The sequence below is a fragment of the Cicer arietinum genome, chromosome 5, assembly GCF_000331145.2.
Source record: "Cicer arietinum cultivar CDC Frontier isolate Library 1 chromosome 5, Cicar.CDCFrontier_v2.0, whole genome shotgun sequence".
In the NCBI taxonomy this organism is placed as follows: Eukaryota; Viridiplantae; Streptophyta; class Magnoliopsida; order Fabales; family Fabaceae; genus Cicer; species Cicer arietinum.
Window position 1 is genome coordinate 41,261,974 of NC_021164.2, and position 7,237 is coordinate 41,269,210.

The window sequence follows — 7,237 nt, forward strand, 5'->3', positions numbered from 1 at the left end:
AATTTTTATGACCGACACATCCTGACCGATGCTTATTTTGAACATTGATGATAATGTGGCCAAGGCATCAGCCAATTGGTTTTCTTCTCGAGGAATATGGTGAAAAGTGATATGCTCGAAGTATTCTACCAATTCTTTGATATATGTATGGTGCGTAATCAATTTGGAGTCTCGAGTTTCCCACTCTTCTTTTGTTTGCTGGATGACCAAAGACGAGTCTCCATATACCTCAGGAACTTTACCTTTGATTCAATGGTTGCTTTAATGCCCATGACACATGCCTCATATTCTACAATATTGTTTGTACAATCAAAACACAATCTAGCCGTAAATGAAGTGAACTGGTTCTCTGGGGAAATCAAAATGGCTCCAATTCCATGCCCTAATGCATTAGAAGCACCATCAAACACCAAAGTCCATTTTTCTTTATCAGATGATTCAGTCTCTTCAAATAAAGTCATGATACCTTCATCGGGGAATTCACACTACATTGATTGATAATCTTCTACAGGTTTTTCGGTCAAATACTCTGCTAGGGTGCTTCCTTTGATAGCTTTTTGTGTAACGTATACCAAATCATATTCTGATAACAACATCTGCCAACGGGCAATCCTTCCAGTAAGAGCAGGTTTCTCAAAGATGTATTTAATTGGGTCCATTTTAGACACCAACCAAGTTGTATGACATAACATGTATTGCCTCAACCGACGAGCAGCCCATGCTAATGCGCAACATGTTCGTTCAAGCAGTGAATACCTTGTTTCACAGCTGGTGAACTTTTTGCTCAAATAATAAATAGCATGTTCTTTCTTACTAGATTCGCCATGCTGCCCCAGTACACAACCCATTGACTCATCAAGTACTGTCAGATACATAATAAGCGGTTTCCCAGGAACAGGAGGCACTAAGATTGGAGGTTTTGACAAGTACTACTTAATCTTTTCGAAAGCTTTTTGACAATTATCATTCCATTCAACCTTTTGGTCTTTGCGCAACAACTTAAAAATTGGCTCGCATGTAGCAGTGAGATGCGATATGAACCTAGCAATGTAATTCAATCTACCCAAAAAGCCACGAACTTCTTTTTCTGTGCGTGGAGCGGGCATTTCTTGTATTGCTCTTACTTTATCTGGGTCCACTTCTATCCCTTTTTGACTAACGATAAACCCAAGTAACTTGTCTGATCTTACACCAAAAGTGCATTTAGCAGGGTTTAAACGGAGTCTGAACTTCCTTAGTCGCACAAACAACTTTTGAAGGTTAATAACATGGTCTTCTTCGGTCCGAGATTTTGTGATCATATCGTCCACGTAAACCTCTATTTCCTTATGCATCATGTCATGAAATAAAGTTACCATTGCTCTTTGATAGGTTGCCCCAGCATTCTTTAATCCAAATGGAATCAATTTATAGCAGAAAGTTCCCCATTATGTGATGAATGTAGTTTTCTCCGTATCTTCGGGAGCCATCTTGATTTGATTATACCCTAAGAAACCATCCATGAAGGAGAAAAGAGAATATTGAGCAGTGCTATCTACTAGGACATCAATGTGACGCAAAGGAAAATCATCTTTTGGACTAGCTTTATTTAAATCTCGATAATCAACACACATTCGAACCTTTCCATCTTTCTTTGGAACTGGAACAATATTAGCAACCCATTGAGGATATTTTGCCACTGCTAAGAAACCAACATCAAATTGTTTTTCGACCTCTTCTCTAATTTTTAGCGACATATCAGGCCTAATCCTCTTCAATTTTTGTTTAATTGGAGCACATTCATGCTTGAGTGGTAGCTTGTGTTCAACTATGTTAGTATCTAGCTCAGGCATATCCTGATATGACCATGCAAAGACATCCACATAATCAAATAAAAGTTTAACCAGCTTTTCTCGTTTACTTTCTTTCATAGACATACCAATTTTAATCGCTTTCTTGTCATGTTCAGTCCCTAAATTGATCACCTTAAAAGGTTCTTGATAAGGTTAGATTATCTTAGCTTCATGTTCAATTAACCTTTCTAGTTCTGGGGGAGGCCCACAATCGTCTTCACAATCCTCGTCAGCGTGATTAATTGGGTGTTCAAAATTACAAGAAAGTGTTCTAGCGTTGCTATTTTCAACATATTCATTTTCGACTCTGCATGGTTTAAATTAAGAAGAAAAAGAAAAAAGAAAAAAAGAAATATGAATAAAGATTGCCAAAAAAAGAAAAGAGAAAAACAAAAACAACTGGAGAATTCAAAAATGTATTTATTGATAATAAGTACGTAATTGAAATACATGTGCCCTATTAGCTATCCTTATAGCCTTGGACAGAGCAAAAGGAGTTAAAATACACAATTACTTTGAACATGAATTAACAAACACGGAAAACTCGATGATCTTCCAATTATTGAGATTGGTGTTTAGAGAACAAGGGTACACCAATTTAAGGGTATCACCATCAACACGATCCTCTTTTACAACAGCCACTTGATCAACATATATTATTCCGGCGCTTTGAAAGGTTTGATGAATGTCACAAATAAGGATCTTTTGTGAATTTGATACCCGGTTTTCCCAACGAGCTAGCTTGCTTTCTCGTTTTTCTTTTACAGCGTTATCTTGATCAGCTTTGGTAGGTACATATCCCAACCCGTACTTATCCTTCTTTTCTGGTATTTCTATCAATTTCCCAAATTTAACAAAAGCTCCTCCTTCCAACATGGATTTTGAAGACTTCAATGATGTGGTAGATAATTTTGGTTCTTTTAAACGAAATCCTTCACCCATGAAGATAGCATTGGCGATTTCTAATGCTTGGAAAGAAGTCTCTATGACTTCCTCTGCTTCTTCAATATATCCCGTAGAAGATAGATGACTCACTATCATATCCTCTTCCCCATATATTATCACCAGCTTATTTTTCACTATAAACTTTAGCTGTTGGTGTAGAGTGGATGTCACTACTCCAGCAGCATGAATCCATGGTCTCCCTAAAAGGCAACTGTACGCCGGTTTAATATCCATAACTTGGAAGGTTATTCCAAAGTTATGGGGTCTGATTTGAATCGGCAGGTCAATCTCACCAACAACTTGTCTTCTGGATCCATCAAACGCTTTCACCACCATAGCACTCGGCTTCAAACAAGCTCCATCAACAAAAAGTTTTGAAAGTGTCGATTTCGGCATGACAATTAACGATGAACCGTTATCAACTAGCACTCGTGCAAGAATATGATCATGACACCTCACAAAGATGTGTAGCGCTTTAATATGATCAACTAGCACTCGTGCAAGAATATGATCATGACATCGCTAAAACTCAACCCGCTACTGGCGGTGATATTACCAACAACCCCATCAAATTGGTCCACAGTAATATCATGGGTAACATGGGCCTCATTTAAAAATTTCATCAGTGCTCTTCTATGCACTTCAGAGTTTAATAAAAAAGAAAGAACAGATACCTTAGAAGGGGTTTGATTTAGTTGATCTACCACCTTATACTCACTTTGCTTGATAAACTTCAAAAATTTGTTAGCTTCTTCTTCAGGCACTGTCTTTTTGCAAGTTTCTGATCCTTTTATGGCATGATACACAACTTATTTCCCTTTTTCTCCATGACCTTCCTTTTTCCTGAGTTGTTCAGGAGTGTATACTCGACCACTACGGGTCATCCCGCCAATTCCTAAAATATTGGTGATATCAGTACCTTGAGGCTTAAAGATATCACATGATTGATGATTTACTAAATGGGATGTGACTTCATAACTCCATGAAACCGCTTTGTTATTTTCATAAGGAAAAAAGGTTGGTGCTTGAACAATTATTGCATTTTTCCCACTATGAGTTGGCTTAGGATTCTCTTTTCTATAGAGGATTTCCAATGGTCTTGGAAAAGATCTAGTTTTTTTTCCATGCATGGCTCTATGGTCGATACATAATCATCTTTTGTGTACTGGTCTATCTCTTCTTCAATGAGATTGACAGCGGCATCTTTGTGACCCGGCAAAGGATTATTCCCTATGTTGGGACCGTCTTCCTTGAAGGTAAGCCATTTTGAATTAATCAATTCTTGCACTTTAGTTTTTAAGCCTTGACAATCTTCGATGGAATGCCCCACGGCTCCAGCATGGTATTCACATTTGGCGTTTTGATTATACCATTTCGGGAATGGTGGTTCTAGAGGTTTCATTGGCCTCAGGACTACCATTGAATTTTGAAGTAAGTGAGGCAACAATTGGCTGTACGTGACAGGAATTGGGTCAAAACGAGTTATCCTTTTTTCTCGATTGGCAGGTGGTTTGTAATGATTTGAGATTGGATTTTGGTTCCATTGACTTTGTTGGAAAAATGCGGTAGGTGGTGGTTGATAAAAAGGTGGTCTTGAAGGGTAATATTAAGGGTATGAAGCTTGTGTGGTTGCGGCCGTATATGGATAAGGAATGTAAGGAGTTTGTGGTATCGGGGGTTGGAAGTTTGAGGGTCGATAAAAATTGATGGGTGGAAAATAGGAGACTCCAGGGTTTACCATTACAGCATTAGCGTCCCCTTCTTTCTTTTTTGTGAATGTTGCTTGGGGTCTTTTTATGCCAGTTGTTGCACATACAATCTTGCCATTCCTCATCCCACTTTCTATCCTTTCTCCTATCATGACAAGGTCAGAAAAGTTTGATGACATACTCCCAATCATCTTATCATAAAAAGGCGACTGAAGAGTATCCATAAAGATACCAACCATTTCTCTTTCAGATAAAGGAGGTTCTACTTGTGATGCCATTTCCCTCCACCGTTGTGCGTATTCTTTGAAAGCTTCGTTGTCATTTTTCAATGAATTTTGTAATTGCATCCTATCAAGGGCCATGTCAACGTTGTACTTGTATTGTTTCAAAAAGGCATCAGCTAGGTCTTTCCATGAACGAATTTGATTTCGCTCGAGATGAAAATACCAACTTAACGATGTCCCACTCAAACTGTCTTGGAAAAAGTGAATGAGAAATTTATCGTTATGAGCATGAGAAGCCATTTTTCTGCAATACATAATTAGATGATTTTTAGGACATGTGTTGCCTTTGTATTTTTCAAAGTCAGGAACCTTGAATTTTGGAGGGATAGTCACATCAGGAACCAAACACATGTCGAAAGCTTCGAGACCGTAAACGTTATTCCCCTCAATTGCTTTTATTCGCTCCTCTAAGACATGGAATTTTTCCTTTGATTGTGTATCATCCACAATGTGAGGTTGATGCCAATTCTCGTTAGCATCAAAATGGGGCACTTGAGGTAAACTATATGGAATATTTTATGTGGGAACAGTGTTTTGGGGAGGCACATAGCCCATATGAGGTGGGATTTGTGATTGGTTTAAGTTTTGGGGGTTGACAGCTGAGTGGTTTTGGTTATTGTCCATGGGGGATGACTACAGGCGGAGTATAACCCGGTGGGAGACCATATATAGGAAATTGTATAGCTGTTGTGCGAAATTGTTGGTTAGTCGGGGTAAAACCCGGTGGATGAGAAGGAGTAGTTTGGTGTTCTTCATTTACAGTCGGAGGATCCCCATTTGTATTCTCCTTTCTTGCCAAAGCCTGTATAGCTTCCAAGATTCGATCGACCTTTTCCTTCAGTTGGTTGACATCCGCTCTTATCACCTCTTGGTTTTGCTCGAGTTCATCCATGATCTTGGAATTCGCGCGCGTCCGGTAAGGGTGTCGGGGAAACAACTTTATTTATTTTTTTTGTTTTTTTTTTAAAAAATAAAAAAAAATAAATAAAATTTCTATGAGTATTAAAATATGAATGTGATGGAATTAGTTAATTATGATAGTTGGATAGTGGGAAATCATACGCCTTAGGTAATAGAAAGAACAAATTATTAGTGAAGAAAATATGAGGACTAGAAATCATAATAGAAAATCCTTCATTGATAAGAAAAAGAGTACATCATATTCAAATTAAAAACTATATTGACTATGGGATTTCAATCTTTCCTTTTAATAGGACAACCAATCTTCTCCTCCAATTCTTCTACTAAATTTTTGCAATATTCAACGAACTTGTAGACTTTGACTGGAGTATTCAACGGATGCATTACCGCATCAATCTCTCTTAGATGTTTTGGAATTTTTAAGACTGCTTGATTAGCTAGCATTGCCAATTTTGAAAATTAGTCTTTCCAATGTCTTCCTTTATCTTCCAGCTCTTTATAGATCTCTTGATTCTTTAATTGACTTAGCAACACCACAAATTGATCCTCCCAATATATGGTTTCGTCCTTTAGGTCACTATAGATCTTTTCTTGGTAATCAATGTAATTTTTCAGCTCACTAGAATTCTCCATTTCTATTCTTAGTGCGTCTTGATGTTTTGAGAGTAGTTCTTCAATTTCAGTTGTTTCTTTAAATCTTCAAACTCTTTTTTTATCTTCTTTTCAGAGCTTGCGGATTTTGTCCACAACTGCTTCCACATATAGGCCTCTTCGATAACTCTTCATTTGCACCTTTCAAACAATCTTGTATGTCAAGTTTATTTTCTTTTTCAATTTTCAACCTCTTGTTACTTCTTTCAATAAACTGACTTTTACACGTGTTTTCTGATCGTAAGCTCTCGTTCTCTTGGGAGACTTTTTCTAACTTCGCATGTAGCTCTTTTTTCTCCTCCTCAGATTTCAACAATAATATTTTGAGTTCTCCTATTTCTTCATTGGTGGAAAGGGTAGGTTTAGATATTTCCTGATCACTCGAGGGTGTATTGTGGAAAGGCAACTTGATTTCTTTGACTCTATTTTTTACCCATTGTTGATAGGGTTCTTTTGTGCTACAACTTCTGCATCCAAGTGCTTTTCCTTTTCTGATGATCTTTTCCCAAGCTCGACTTATCCTTCGCAACATCAGTGGGTCTACTATACCCGTATTGTGCAAAATAAAAGCTTCCAACGACTTATCATCTAGTTTTTCCAACATAGGATAGCCAAGCTGTCTCAAAGCTACCGCCAGATTGTAATTAATACATCATTTGGTTCCCATGAGAGGCACATTTGGGAAATCTCCGCATTGACAGATTACTTCATCCACCCCTTGCTCTCTATGATACCATGAAATTATGTTCCCGGTAAGGCTAGCTATACTCTGAGCCCATTCACGATTATTTTTAATTCCAACATGATACCCTATCTTGAACATATGAGACATAAACCAGATATACAACACTGGAGCACAACACAAAATTGTTCCCCCTTTCTTCTCATGTCGAAT

General features: G+C 37.8%; 1 pseudogene; it reads right to left on the reverse strand.

Annotated features, from left to right (window-relative positions):
* The window catches only part of LOC140920454 (uncharacterized), a 3,577-nt pseudogene extending 566 nt beyond the window's left edge, over positions 1 to 3,011 (reverse strand).
* Between the last annotated feature and the right edge of the window lie 4,226 nt (positions 3,012 to 7,237).